Below are 14,478 nucleotides of genomic sequence, written 5' to 3' on the forward strand. Positions count from 1 at the left end.
CTCTGGTCTGCAGGAAGAAGGATGGAAAGGTGAGTGAGGGTTTGTGAGAAGCGGGGGTCGGGGTGGGGGGTAGGAAATGAGACTATACTGCGCTCAGGGTCATCTTTCTGAAACTCGAACTTGGACACATGACTAACGTGCTCGAAGGCCTCCACGGCTCCTCACTGACTGCAGGATCAGGGCTGCATCGCCTGGCAGGCAAGGCCCTTCCCCGTTGGGCTCTGCCTTCATCTCAGCCTCACGGCCTCCACCCCCACCTTGGACTCCACACCCAGTGACCCTGAACTCCTCACCTGCCCTGGAGGCAGTGACCCTTTTGCTCCCTCCCATCTTTGCACATGCTGCTTCTTCCACCTTGGCCAGCCCAGTCCTCTTTCCTAAATCTGGCAAACTCCTCCTTAGCTGAAAGGACCCATCAACTGCCACCTCCTCTGAGAAGCCTTTCCTGACTCTCACAGATGAAGTTTTGGCTCCTTCTCTGTACTTCTAGAGGGTTGTATCTCTACACAGGGCTTCATCCCCCTACACTGCAGTGGTCTTTTTCCTCCTCCAGCCTGGGATCTTCTTGAGAGCATGGTCCGTCTTATTCATCATTCTATCCTGGGACCTAGCCCAGTGCCTGACACATAGTAGGCACTGGATAAATGCTTGTGAACTGACTGGATTGATAACATTCGCTGTGCATCTGTTATGAGTTCAGTGCAATCATTGGAAGGTAGGGGAATTCATGAGAGGTCATGCATGCACCTAGCTGGGTAGACACTATGCTCAGTGCTGGAGCTACGACTCTGATGAATAGGAGAGACAAGCCCTGGCTCTCATACAATTTACTGTCAGAGGCAGAGAAAGGCATAAACTTATTAATTTCAGCACTGAGATGAGGAGTAATGGGGGAAACAGGTGCAAAAGGGACTGATAGTAGAGGTACCTAATTTGAGTCAGGTTGGAGCTGAGGAGCAAAGGAAGGCTTCCAAAAGAGGAGACATCTAACCTGAAGCCCGAAGGACAAAGGCAGGGGAGGCAAGCCAGGGCATGGCACATTTAGGGAACTGAAATGGTCGTGGCAGAGCACAGAGACGAAGTGGCTTCACTAGAGCATGAAGGTGATGCTAGACTCGGAATGAGCAGAGGTGGGAGCAGAGGGAGGGCCCTCTGAAAGTGATGATATGGGGGAAGTGGGAGACCAGGCGGTCCTTGTCTGAGTGAGGTGAGGATGCGGCAGAATGGAAAAAGACAGAAGAAAGAGAGTAACTGTCTCATGGTGCGGTCCAGTCTGAAGACCTCTTGAGGGCGTGAGATCAGTGTGGACGAGTGCCATCAGGAGGGGCTTCTGGAGATGCGGTTGGTAAGGATGGGGAGAATTTGGAAGGTAAAAGGAAGAAGAGAGAGCTTTGGGTGAAGGGGAGCCTGAAGGACAGGCCAGAGGCAGCGCTGAGCCAACAGCGTGGAGATGAGGGGGCCAGCCTGGCAGAGGCACCAAGACAGAAGTAACGCTCCTCGTCAGGGGCTTGATGTAGTTTGCACCTAAAACCCCCCTGCAAGCCTATGCACACAGCACAGACAGCCCTGGCAGGGCAGAGATCGCTCTCCCATTTTCCAGAGGAGGAAACCAGCACATGGGAATTGCAGGAGGAAGGTCACAGGGCCACAGGTTTGGCATTTGATCTGTTGGAGAGGTTGACCTTTCCCTTGCTTTAAAAGCTCTTTGCATCTCTTTTACCAGGGGTGAGCAATGCAGTCTACTGCTTGGCAGGCGTCGTGGTTTCTCTCTCACCTGAGTTTTTCCTGTTCCAGTAAGCACTTGGAAACAACACAGAAACCACTCTTGCCCTCCTTAAGCTGTTGCCTGTGGCTGTCTCCTCTTTCTGGTTTCCCCGAAACCTATTAGGCTCACCCCGTAGCCATGGGGAAAGGGAGCAGGGAGGAAGCACGGACTGAAAGCTGACTGAGTGTCAGGACCATGCTTGGCGCGTTCACATCTCCCTTCGTCCATACCACCAACGGCTGGGGGTGTTCGTAGATAAAGACACTGAAGTTCATGTGATACGAAGGTCAAGTTCAAGACGAAGCTCCGTGCCTGAGCTCACACTGTGAGGTGGTGGAGCTGAGACCTAATTTCAGGTTTATTTGAATTCAAACAAGTAGAATAAACAATACCAGCCAGCAGACAAAGCTCTGAGAGCAGAGCCTCCCCTGAGGGCGAGTGTGCAGTGGGAAAATGCTTCCGGAACATGACAGACTTTTTCACGGGTTCATACCTGTTCACATGCTGGTCTCCTTCCTGTCCTCCTCCTCCTCCTCTATCCACCAGCTCCTGTTCATACTTTAAGCATCCTGATGATGCTTTTGAGGACCGCTGCCTGCAATAGGTGCCTTTCTTTCAACCTCCCATTTCTTTGTACTTATCCTTAACGTAAGATTTAGCACGATCTATCGTAATGGATGTTTTCCTGGGCTTTTATCAATCTACTATAAACTCCCCAAAGCAGGGTTTTTGTGAATCTCTGAATCCTCGATGTATAGCACAACACTTGGCTTATAGAAGCCGTGCAGTAGATTCTCGTGGAATAAATGCACGGACACGTGGAAGAACGAATCTCATCCTCAGATTCATTTCACCACAGTGGACCTGGTAGACTCTCCGTCCGTGTCAGACCTGAGGAAATGTAGAGGGATGAAGCGATGCGTTCAAAATCTCATAGGGAGCCAGATGAAAGCCAGTCCAAACCCAGTGAACAAAGCAACCCCCACTGCACCCGATGTCCCCTGTCCTCCGACACTTGGCAGTGACCCACCGCCCGGACCCTTTATCCAGAACTCGTGTTACTCTGCTGACCAGCCCTGGAGCTGTAGCCGAGATTGCTAGCTGCCTGCCCAGGATCCCTTCTCTTCATCGTGCTTATTCATTTAAATGGACTGGGAGTTGCCATATGCCCCGTCTAAAAAGGACATCTCCCAGCCTCCTTAGCAGCAAGTTGTGGCCCTGTGACCCAGTTCTGTCCATTGAGACATAAGAAGTTTTGGGGTGGGATGTGGAGGAAAAGCAGGAGGGTATGGCAGATAAAGGTCTTTTTTCTTTCACTTTTCTCTATTCCTTGTAGAATGTGACATAATGATCGTAACAGAGTTGCAGATGCAATCTTGGACCAGGAAATAACCTTGAGGGTGCACATGTGCTGAGGGTGGAGCAGCAGAAAGACGGAAGGAGCTTGAGTTTCTGAGGACCCTGGAGCCCTAGGCTTGTTACATGAGGAAAAAATAGACTTCTGTTTCGTTCCAGTCACTCTTACCAGTTTCTGTTTATTTATCGGAAGATGCAGGAAGGAAAGTAAGTGGTCAGCGGGGCCTGCCGAACTAGCCTGTTTTTAGAAATAGAATCCAGAAAGCTGCCGGAGGTGTGGCCTGGCCGAATGGGCGTCCTCAGGCGAGAGAACCGTTCACGGCTGTGGGGTCCTGGTTCACTCGCCAGCCTCACCTCCCAGCTGGTCCTATCCAGCAGCAACGGGGCTGGCTTGGAGGCTGGGAAGGGGCTCTCAGTTCCCCCTGTGGAGGTCCATGACCTTGGGCGGGTCTCAGCATTGGACCTTGGGGTGTGAAGGGACTTCAGAGATCCCGAGTCTGTATCAGGCCCTGAGGGGTGCCTGCTCAGTGGCCATTCCCACGTTGGTTCTTGACATCACAACGCTGATTCCGTTGCTCGTCATGGTAATTCCTTTCCCTTTCTCCCGACTTCTTTAGGTAAGGGGCATGTGACCACCCTTCTGCCCCGCCCCCGTCATGACACACCAAGGGCACATCTGGGAAAGTTCTCCTTATTCTTTTCTTAAGAAGAGAATAAACACTTCCTCTTGCCTTTGGGCGTTTTTGAGAGGGGGTAAAGTTTGCAGCTGCAGGATCCATCTTGACACCACTAAAGAAACACATAGAAACTGGCTTGTGGCCCTGATATCTTTGAGACCCCTTAGTACCCACCCTGGGACCTTGGCACCTGGACTTCTTGCTATGTGAGAAAACAGCATTATTGATTATCACTTTTTTTTTCTTCCCTCCAAAGGCATCCTAACTTAAATAGAATCTGACCTCTTTACTTGACAAGTGAGGACAATGAGGCTCAGAGAGGGAATGTAACTTGCCCAACGTCACACAGTAGGGACAACAGTAGCAGCCTAGAATCCGATTCTCCTATTTTCCTCTCTAATAATGGAAAAAACTTTTTCTCCTGCATAACACATGGAGTTACCTCAAGAGTAAAGTGAGAAGCCAGCTCTGATGGCCTACTGGTTAAATTTTGTTGTGCTCTGCTTTGCTGGCCTGGGTTGATTTCCTGGGTGTGGAACCACACCGTTGGTCTATTAGTAGCCGTGTTGTGGTGGCAGCTCATATGGAAGAGTGGCAAGAACTTACAATTATGTACAGTTAGGTACCAGGGCTTTGTGGCAGGGGAAAAAGAAGAAAAAGGAGGAAGATTGGCCACAGATGTTACCTTAGGGCGAATCTTCCTCTGCAAAAAAATAAATAAATAAATAAATAAAGTGAGAGTTTCTGTGAGTTTGGGATACATGGAGACCATCTCAATGGTTCTTTTCTTTCTTTCTAGATGGGGAGTCACAGACGTGGGATCAAGTCCAATTCTACTCTAATGGGCATAATCCCTCATGACGCAAAGAATAACCATTCCTCAAATTTGCAGACCACTTTGTCATTTACGTAGCAGGTCAACTTTTGCTAAGATTTCCCACACCCACAATTTCATTAGATTCTCACAACACTGTGAGCTGGGCCAGGCAGGGATTACTGTTCCCATTTTACAGATGAGGACCCTGAGGGTCAGAGAGGCTAACTGATCCACCTGAGGGAAACCCAGCCCCTGAGCCTGAGATAGGGGGCTGCAGCACAGGCCCACAGCAGGGAGCTCCAGTGTCAGGGCTCCTTGCGGTTATAACACCCTGCTTCCGGCTGTGGTCTAGGGTAAGACCCACAAGGACTCTGCGAGGTAGGCCCAGTGAGTATTGATCCCCATTTTACAGACAAAGAAGTGGAGGCTTGGAGAGGCGGACGATGTGCTTAAGGTCACAGAGTCAGATCGTTTTGATGACAAGTTGTCATCTTTCCATGACTCCACGGCATTTTCCATCATTCCCAGTATGACTATCTGACTTTGTGGTGAGTAGGGCAGACACAGCCACCATGTGTAAGTACCATGTCACAGGGGCGGAGAGAAGCTGAAAGACTTGGCTGAGATGGCTGTGCCTGTAGTGAAAATACAAACGTGGGCTTCCTGACCCCCTGTCCGTTGCTCTTGCTCCTTCCCTTCCGGCTTCCACAGCCATAGGTGATGTTGGTTTGTGTCACCTCTAAGGAATCGTACGTCCTTTTGTCTCTCCTGCGAATGTGCCCATCTTATCCGCTGCTGTACCCTATGGCCTGGAACAGTGTCTGGCTCAATTAATATTTGTTGAATGAATAAATAAATCTATGAATTCCAAGCAAATGTTTATTGATGGTCAACCAGCTGGTGGGCCTTGAGAGGAGGTGAGAGGGGCGAGCTCAGCAGTGACAGAGTACGTGTTGGAGCCCACCTTTTAGTTCTCATTGTCCCCACTGCTCTGTGTCCTCATGGACCCAGTGCGATGTCATAGGCATGGTTCAGACCTGAGCCGCTCTGGGCAGATCCAACTCCAGCCCTCGTGGGGCTTAGAATAAGCGTCGTTGTCAGTGTAGCCTAAAGGTCTGTTAATGCACTTTATTTATGCATGCATTCATTCATTCCACCCATTCATTCACTCATGCAACAAACAGACCCGCTCCTGGGTCCTGGGAATATCAAGTCGGAGAGATTCTGCCATGAGTTGCTTCCCGTCTAGGAGGGCCACAAGTAATGAGCAGATACCAAAACAGTGAGATAAATGGCAACTAGTGGGATAAGCACAGGGTGCTGTAGGGTTATAGAGGAGGGGCACTAACCCAGGCTGGGGTCCACGGAATGCTTCACACACAACTCGAGCTGCCACTCACGGAGAGCTTTCCACGTGCCAAGTTTTGTGCCAAGCTCTTTACATTCATTAACCAATTTACTTCTCATAACAACTCCATGAAGAAGGTGTTATCATTCCCTTTTTACAGATGTGCAAACTGAGGCTCAGAGTTGGGAGGTGACTTCCCCAAAGTCACACAGCTCCTGTGTGCTAGTACTGAGGTTCGACTCTAATGCCCAGGGTCCCGACAACTGTTCTGCATGCCTGCTGTGCAGCCTCCCGGCTGGTGAGGCTTCTCTTGCGCTGTATTTTGAAAGATAAGTCTGAGTCAACCAGGCAAATTGGCCGTGGCAAGAGTGGTGGTTGTAGGAATTTCAGAGTGTGGGGGGGTGGTTTGGGGAATGATTAAAGGCATTTCAGGCAAAGGGGAAGAACACATGCAAAGATACAGAGGTTGAACACAGCAGGTCAGGTATAAGTGGGGGAGTGAATGAAATCTCCCATTTTATGGAGAGATTATACCAGGGATCTTCCTGCACGATGGAGCCAGGATGCGTTATCTCATGACCCTGGCAGTCCCTAGCGACTGCAGGCTTTGGGTGACTGGTTGAGTCATTAAACCTCATACAGGAGAGTCCTGCTGGAAAAAAGAGCCATAGCCGGGCTTTATGAATTTTGTAGAGTTTGCGGCCAGGAGGACTAAGAAAACGTCTGGATCTTGGTCTCAGAGGGACAATGAGAGTGTGGGTCTGCCCGGTGGTGAGAGGGAGGGAGGACTGGCTGGGGCAGCTGCTGTTGGGGAGGGCGGTTCTATTTCTTTCTCTCCCTTCCCATCTTTCTTCTTGCTTTCCACATGTGTTCTCTGAACACGCCCCGTGTGTCCTCTTGGCGCTGTGGTGAATACCCGGTCATCAGCCGTGGTCGCTGCCCTTGGAGAGTCTGCAGCCGAGAAGGAGAGGCGGGCACGCCGATGGATACACTGGTTAATGACCCCAGTGGGGCCGGTAGTCGCAGGGTCTTTTTCCTTTGGTGGTTTAGTTTTCTAGGAACCCAGGTGTGGCCGAGTGTGGGGAAGCAAGGATACACACTACACACCTTGAAGGTCAGAGTGTTAAGATCGAAGTGTGTGCAAGGCACCATTAAGCATGGAGGAGGCAGGAAGATGTGGGAAGCCACAGACAGGAGGCCACATTGGGGCCAGGACTTCATCCCAGCCAGAAGCAGTCTCACTCATGTTTCATGCACATGTTCTTTGAGGAAACGAAATTTTGATAATATCTCAGAATCCTTCAAGACTCTGTTTTTCTGTTGAGGGAACTGAAGCCTAGAGAAGTGAAGTAACCCACCCAAGGTCACACAGCTGGCAAGTGGCAGAGCTGGGGGCAAACCCGGGTCTTTTGTCTCCTGTTCTTTTCAAGACACCCTGCTGCCTCTACAAATAACCCAAGGGAGAGAGTGACAAGTGCCATGTGCCCATGTGCCATCTACTTTTAGCTCCTTCCTTGGACCAAGGCCCAGAAAGTGTCCCATCGTGTCACATCTGTTCAAGGCTGCCGTGATCTCCGGGCTCAGCCTTAAGCCAGTAGGAGGATTTAGTAAGGCAGGTTGCCTGGCCTCTCAGTGGGAGAGCTGGTTAATCCCCCAAAACCCCCTGTTCCCGCTCTGTCTTTCCGTCACGCTGCTCGGGACTTAGAGCCCCATTTTGGAGTCTTTGCAACATGAATGGCAGCAGTCACCCTGAAGCTTGAGGATCAGGGCATGAGCGGGCCATGGGGAGAGCTGCCTGGTCCCAGGCAGTGAGGCATGCAAAAGAGGGTGGGGGCTCTTTGAGGCAGGCACAAGAAAAGGGAAGGAAAAGGTCTCCGCCCTCACTGAGTTTGCACACCGGCCCGAGTTTTACATACACCTGAGAGGAAGCACTCACTACCAGAGGGAACTAGAAGTTTTGCAGCCAGCTCTGAGGGCCTGTCTCAATGATGGAGCCACCACCCTGTCAGTTCTTCCTCTAGAATAGCAATCTTCTTCAAACTGGCAGGAGGAAGCACCCGCCCAGCCCCTGGAGTCCTATTACCCCTGTTCAGCTGATGAGAGGAAAGTGGCCAGAGGTGGAGCAGGGTCACAGAGTTAGTCGCAGGTGTGGCAGAGATTTAAGTTCAGGTCTTGGGCTCCAGGACAGCATATGGGAAAGGGGGCTGCTTCGAGGGAAGTTCCCAGGCCACTGCGCCCTGAGCAGGAGGTTGGAGCGCGGGTCTGCACCCATCCATGGTCATGTGTGCTGAATGCATACAAACCGGATGAAAGGGGTGGGAGGCAAATGGACTCCTCTGAAAGCAGGCTCTCACAGAGCTGCCTCCCGCTCCACTCTCCCCAGAGGAGCCAGTCCGCTCCTGGCTCTGGAGGGCAGAGGCCATTCCTTGGAGAGAATGACCTCTTTCTCTCAGGAAGCTGCTCCTTTCAGCACTGCGGCTGCCCGGGTCCCAGCCATTGAATGCGACTGCACCAAGAGATGAATGGTTCTCACGGCCAGAGAGACGCTTCCACACAGTTTAATTTGGCGTAATTATAAGTTTCTCAATACGACTTATTATGTGCATTGTTGTTTCAGCAAAAATTGTTTGGCTATAGAAAGTTTTTTGTTATTAAAAAAATTACCATTTTTTTCTCAGTTTCTTTTTCATCCCCATAAGGCTGGCTCTCCCCCACTTTCACACGCTTCCGTGATAGGCACATCCCGGGCTGCTTTTTCCTTTTCTCGTTTGTGCTCTGGAGGGAGAGGGAAGCCGCAATTACATGGGGTGATTCTGGAGGCTGCAAAGGCCATTTCCCGGGAGGGAGGAGGCCGCCTCCTTGAGAGGGAGATGGCACAGCCTCCCTGAGCCAGGCCGTCTCTGGCCAAGGGCCAGCACACACGCTGCACCCCACAGGCTGCGGGAGCGCTGGCTTGGGGGTCTGCTCAATCGGGTCTCGAATCCTGATCTGTCACTTGCTAGCTGGGTGACATCGGACAGTTACTGAGCCTTGTCCCTTCCTCAGCCCTGTTTGCACCCCAAACTGATGTACAAATATTCCTGGAAGGAGCATGTCGCTGTGCCGGGAGCTGCAGTCACCCAGACAACACACATGGGATTTCCCGATGGAGCACCAGTTTTCTCAAACGTTGGCCCCATCTTCGTGTGCGTACTCCGGCAACAAGAGTGTGATGTTTACATTAAAACAAATCCAGCGAGGTGGTCGAGGAGACAGTCACGTGCTCGTGACTTTTAAGGCTGAACAGGAGATGTGAAGATATTTCATGTGTGTCTTGGCCTGCTTTTGTCTACACATTCTCTCTTAGTTCTTCTTTTTTTTTTTTTTTTGCCTGTTTAAAGATACTTCAGAGAAAAGCGTGAGAAGCAGCCATTTCTCCTATAAAATGGATGTAACATCCCTTGCCTAAGAGCAGTGGGATCAGGATTACATAAGGGAACATATCTGAAATCATTTGCGGCTTGGTGATGAGTTTTTAGAGACAACACCAAAGGCCTTTGGGAGAAAATATTTGCAGAACACATCTGATAAAGGACTTACATTTGAAATATACAAGAACACTTGAAGCTCAAAAATAAGAAAATGGGCAAAATATCTAAACAGATACCTCACCAAAAAAGATAGACAGAGGTAAATAATCACATGAAAAGATGATTAAGGCTAAAGATTTCTCACCACGTGGTCCAGCAATTGCCCGCCTAGCTATTTCTCCAACTGATTTGAAAACTAACATCCAAATAAAAATCTGCACATTAGTGTTTATAGAAGCTTTATTCATAATTGCCAAAAACGGGAACCTCCTCCTCCCAACACACACACTCAAGATGTCCCTCAACAGATGGATAAACTGTGGTACATATACACAGCGGAATATTATTCCACAATAAAATAATAAAGAGCTATTAAGCCATGAAAAGACACGGATGAATCTTAAATGCATATTGCTAAGTGAAAGAAGCTGGTCTGAAAAGACTGCATCCTCTATGATTCCAACTATACGCCATTCTAGAAAAAGGCAAAACAATAGTGGGTTAAAAAGATCAGTAGTTGCCAGACGCTTCGGGGGATGCTTGAACAGATGAAGCACAGGGATTTTTTAGGGTGTTGAAACTATCCTGTATGATATCGTAACTGTGGATACATGACATGCATTTATCAGAACACACAGAACTTCACAACACAGAGTGAACCTTAATGTACGTGCAGTAAAAATGAAATCAGAGGAGGTCAAGGGGTCCCAGGATAGGATACAGAATGGGACAAAACCATCTAATTGTATTACAAATGTATGAGAGAACTTTAGTGAATGGGGTGGAGGAGAATGTTCCTGACCTAAGTAACTTTGGAAATGAGTGGAGTTCATAAAACTAAAGGCAAAAGAACCTGTATGTAAGCACTGTACTCTAGTTAAAAAGTTGTTTCCCATGAGAATATGGGTTAACAATTCTGATGCTGCTGTGCCCGTATACTAGAACTGAACAATTAAATAAATGGATGGTGGAGCCAGCGTTCTTCCTTTGGAGTGAGAGTGCAGAGCTGAGCAACAGGACGAGGCTGGAATGATCCATGTGGTAATGGACAAAAACTGGAGACATCAGTATGAACCATGTTTAGCTTAATATAGATAAAGACGATTACATATGGAAATGTTTATAGATATGTACAAATACACGGGTTATCAGTGTGGTTAGTATATACACATATACGTCCTTGCTGTCAGCTGAGAGAGCCTAGAGGCAATGGCACTCCAGTCACAATGAGCACACCTAGTGTCCCGATCTTGGTTTCTAACACCATTCTACAATAAAAGGAGCCAGTTCTCCTTAGAGAAGTGGCTGAACCTAAATCTTGGGCAGGAAATTCATAAGATGAACCTGGAGCATCTCACAGGACCAGAAAGTAAGAAAGTGCTCAAAAATAAAACGAAAGAAAGTGAGACAATGATGTCATATGTCAAAGGGAGGCAGGAACCAACTGAAAGAGCTCTTAGAGGCCAAAGCGGGAACAATTTGAACAACAGAATAAATAAATTAATATTTGATTGTAGCACAAAATATAAAATAAATATCCATGAGTCCATGCTGATATAAACAAACGATTGAATAAATAAATCAGTGGAGGAGAACGCACAAATTTCCCATGCAGCAGAATTCCAAATAATTTATGCAGACACTCTGACATCCAGGAGGTGAAGCACTTTTCCCCACTCAAGTGGAGACTGCACAAAGTGATTTCCTTCCCGAGAGTGCAGTATAGAGAGGGAGAAAAGAAGAGTGACCGTACAGTGGAGAAATCGACAGGCACTCCCTCAGCCAGGCGATCAAGGTCGACATTGACAATGCTAAGTCATGGTGCTGGTGTGCATTTGACATGATATGATCACAATGGCGCTTTACCTCTGTAAAGCTTCTTCCTTCCCAAACTCCATTCTTTCATAAGAAAAACATCAGACAAAGCCTAATTGAGGGATAGTCCAGTACTCCTCAAAACTGTCTAGGTCATCAAACATAAGAAAGTCTGAGAATCTCACAACCAAGAGGAGCCTAGGAGACAAGACAACTAAATATAATGTGCTATCCTGGGTGGGATCCTGGAACAGAAAAAGGATATTAGCTAAAAATCAAAGATGTCTGAATAAATATGGACTTTCCTTAATAATAATGAATCAATACTGGCTTATTAATTATAATAAATATATCACATTCACATACAATGTTAGTAACTGGGGAATCTGAGCATGAGATATGTGGGAACTCTGTACTATTTTCGCAGTTTTCCTGCAAATCTAAAACTATTCTAAAATATGAAGTTTATTTTTAAAAATGGGATAATACCATAAAAAAACATTTGGTGAGTGGTTGCTATTAAATGGTAATAAACAATAATGAAATAGAGAAATTTTTAAACACTCAAATGGCCCACAAGGAGAGCACTCAGAGGAATGTCCTGATAGGGCCTATTCCTAGAGAAGCTGACATTCCACAGGCATGGAAACGGGCTGATGCCACAGTTCAGAGAAGGGCCGCCATTATTCTTCAGGAGACAAGGAAGCTGTGTTTTTTTCCTTCTGAAAGAGGAGCAGGAAGCAGGGTAAACAAGGAGGAACATTTCTTGAGTACTGAACTACGTGCCAAGTTCTCTGTGCTAAGTGCTTTCTCTCACTGAATCTTGATGAGGTAGATACCACTTTTCCCCTAGGTGGTGGGAAACCGAGGCCCAGAGACCCTGTCCTGCCCAATAGTGTACAGCTAATAGGGAGGAGGGAGTATGAAGCGGAGTTTGAACCCAGGAAGCTTGGCTCCAGAGCCGACCCCATGAGGCCACTTGCCAGGAACTACGCTCCACCTTGTGACCAGTCACTTCCCCTGCGATGTTTCTAAATTCCTGGACTGTGCGGTGCGTGGGCAGATTTTCTGCAGAAACAAGAAAAGAACTGGATTTTTTATCTTTGATGACTTTGGACTATCAAAGGCCAGTGAGAGCTCAGGTCAAGTTTACTCAGGTCTGAGCGTCAGGACAAGGGAGTGGGGAGGGGCATGTACTCAGCTGACACTGGATGACGCTGCCATTATTACTACTGGTCCTTTCCTTCCTGCCCCACCACCTACTCACCCCTCACTCAGATACTCTGGAGCCTCTGTCCAGCTGGCCACTTCCTCGGGGGAAACAGGATGTCTTCCGCAGGCTGGGCCGGTCTCAGCGGGCTCGGGGTGGGAGGCGGTTGTCTAACTGGCTGACACGGAGCTAGGCACCAGAGAGGAAGTGCTGTTCCGGGAGCTGAGGAAACCACCACTTCCTCCTCCAGCAGGAAGGGGCCCTGGCTATTCTCAGCGCCCTGTGGACATGGAGCAATGGGAATCACAGCCTGCCAGTGTCTGGATGTGCCTCCTGCAGTTTAACAATCTCCCAGTCAAAATAAACTGGCTCCTTAGGTCTCCAGGGCATGTGAAGGTAACAATTGAGAGGGAGAGCCCAGAGGCATGGCTGTAGCATGAAGGTGTGGACAGACTTTTAAAATATCAGGCTGGTATTGCTGCTAGGGCCTCACTAAAGCGGTTTAATTGAAGCATTGTGAAGACAAACAACAAGAGATTCAGTTTTGGTTTCTCAAACAGCCAGTCTCCACCTCGGAGAATCCAGCGAGGGTGAGAGACGAGACTGTTGATCCTTTAAGCGTTTATGTAGATAAGTTTTCGACAGGAAAGCTGCTTGACTCAGTAGAAAGAGAACTGGAAAATAAGTCAAGAGGGACCTGGGTTCAAATTTGAACTTCAACGGACATGGTATTTTGACTGTGGCCGACCTCTGCTTTCTTCGTGGAGCAAAGCCTGGTTACCTCCCAAAGATCCTCTGACAGCAACCTTGATTCCTTCTTTCCTCCTCACGTCCACTGGTTCCCAGGCCCTGGAGATTCCCTCTCTTCCTCATTCCTTCATTCCTTCCATAAGAGTTTACTGGGCACCTACTTAATTTCTGGAAGTCATCTCACCTTTGGGGATTCAGCGGGGATGAGATAAGGTTTCCATTCATTTTAGAAAGCAGATAGCAAACCAGTAAACGCAAATACAGGAGATGGTTTTATACTGTGAGCAGGGCTAAGGAAGAGACGAGCACGTGTCTTGACAGACTGTGGCGGGGGGAGGGTTACGGTACAGGAGGGGGTGGAGGCCTCCCTGAGGAGGTCACATTTGAATGATACTAACTGATGAGACTGAGTCAGCCCTTTCAAGGGGGTGGGCCTCTGAGCAGGAGGCAGCAAGGCAACTCCTCACTGATTTAATGTGTGTTTAGTGGAGGTCTCTGCTCTCATGGAGCTTATATTTTGGAGGGGGGAACAGAGAAAAATAAACAAACAAGTAAAATCAGCTATTGATAAACACTGTAGAGAGTGAAGACAAAGGGCGACCACAGAGAAGAGCAGGAATCAGGTAGAGGAAACAGCAGTGCCGAGGGCTGGGAGCTGGAGGGGGCCTCCTGGGTAGATAAACAAAAGGAATAAAAGTTCTCCTAATCTACACCTGGACTGGACGGTCCCCGTGCCGCCTGGTCACACCCACTGCTGCCCAGATCACCAGTCTGAGTCTCCTCCCCGTTTACTTGTGAGAATTCCGTCCTGTTCCAGAGGTTCTCCTTCGCGGAGTGTGCGTGTCTGCAACTTGGGCATTGCTGGGCCGCTGCCCAGGAAATCGGAGGCCCTGTGGACACATCCTCACATCCAGAACGGCCGAGCCTCCCTGATGGGGCCTCCTCAGGACACTGATGGGGGAGCTGGATGGCTGACAAAACTAGGAGAATACGGCCGACTTGCAGAGCAGTGGGTCCAGCATATGATGCCGTGGGACCCCAGAGGGCCTCCCTGCCTTTGGGAAACAGAGAATGTACTAGAGAGAGATCTGGGTTCACTTGTTCAGAAGAAAAAATTACAGGGTGCCTGCTGTGTGCCAGATGGAGGTGAGGGGCTGGCAGTACCAAGGTA

The 14,478-nt window shown here is 48.8% G+C and overlaps 2 long non-coding RNA genes across 3 annotated transcripts; one reads left to right on the top strand and one right to left on the bottom strand.

Moving 5' to 3' along the window:
* Window positions 1–1,160: 1,160 nt before the first annotated feature.
* LOC103543210 (uncharacterized) lies at window positions 1,161–5,488 on the top strand. 2 transcript variants are annotated; one of them, XR_011532376.1, is made up of 3 exons: window positions 1,161–1,345; window positions 3,102–3,328; window positions 4,598–5,488. It is a non-coding gene; the product is annotated as an uncharacterized lncRNA (long non-coding RNA). The 2 variants fall into 2 exon arrangements; XR_011532375.1 differs by lacking the exon at window positions 4,598–5,488 and adding an exon at window positions 3,739–4,505 and having other exon boundaries at window positions 1,207–1,345.
* A 4,266-nt stretch (window positions 5,489–9,754) lies between these two features.
* Window positions 9,755–13,051, bottom strand: LOC139079078 (uncharacterized). The gene is made up of 2 exons (XR_011532371.1): window positions 12,615–13,051; window positions 9,755–12,069 (listed from the first exon to the last, which is right to left on the bottom strand). It is a non-coding gene; the product is annotated as an uncharacterized lncRNA (long non-coding RNA).
* Between the last annotated feature and the right edge of the window lie 1,427 nt (window positions 13,052–14,478).

This window comes from Equus przewalskii, chromosome 2 (genome assembly GCF_037783145.1).
Source record: "Equus przewalskii isolate Varuska chromosome 2, EquPr2, whole genome shotgun sequence".
Classification (NCBI taxonomy): Eukaryota; Metazoa; Chordata; class Mammalia; order Perissodactyla; family Equidae; genus Equus; species Equus przewalskii.